At 35.0% G+C, this 622-nt stretch overlaps 1 protein-coding gene across 1 annotated transcript in view; it reads left to right on the top strand.

Moving 5' to 3' along the window:
* brpf1 (bromodomain and PHD finger containing, 1) overlaps positions 1-622 on the top strand; it is a 31,548-nt gene that overhangs the window by 19,521 nt on the left and 11,405 nt on the right. The gene's annotated exons all lie outside the window — the stretch shown is intronic.

The raw sequence follows: 622 nt of genomic DNA, 5'->3' as shown, positions 1-622 counted from the left end.
AAAAGAAAGTAAAATCATAAAAAATAATCACAAAAATAAAACAAGGAATTTAAAAACTTTTAAAATTATTTAAAAATTTATTTAAAATGAATTTAAGACAGTGCAATAATACAGTGCAATCATTTTGGGTTGCATAAAATACAGTGCAATACATAAAATACCATGCAATCAGTTCGGACATCGCACAGTGCTCATTCAATAAATGCACTTAAGCGAATATCATTTATTATCTTAATGAGCGCTGTCTCTGTGCTGTGATGCGGTCGGAAACCAGATTGAAAATTGTATCCATTTGAGTTTAAGTATTTGTTCAGCTGATTTAAAAAAACTACCTTTTCAATAATCTTGCCTATGAAAGGAAGATTTGATACTGGTCTATAGTTGCTCAATATGAACAGTAGCAAAAAGAGTGCGAGTGTTGTTTAAGTTACTGTTTATGAGGTTTGAGAAGAAACTCTGTCTAGCTGTGGCTAGTTCCACATTGGAACACGCACTCACTCGCATACATACACACACGCACTCACTCGCATACATACACACACACTCGCATACATACTCACTCACACACACACACACACACACACACACACACACACACACACACACACACACACACACACAC

The sequence above is a fragment of the Sinocyclocheilus anshuiensis genome, unplaced genomic scaffold, assembly GCF_001515605.1.
Source record: "Sinocyclocheilus anshuiensis isolate Anshui unplaced genomic scaffold, SAMN03320099.WGS_v1.1 scaffold1662, whole genome shotgun sequence".
NCBI classification, from domain to species: domain Eukaryota; kingdom Metazoa; phylum Chordata; class Actinopteri; order Cypriniformes; family Cyprinidae; genus Sinocyclocheilus; species Sinocyclocheilus anshuiensis.
The sequence above is the reverse complement of the archived record's forward strand: the minus strand, read 5'-3'. Positions and strand labels throughout refer to the sequence as shown.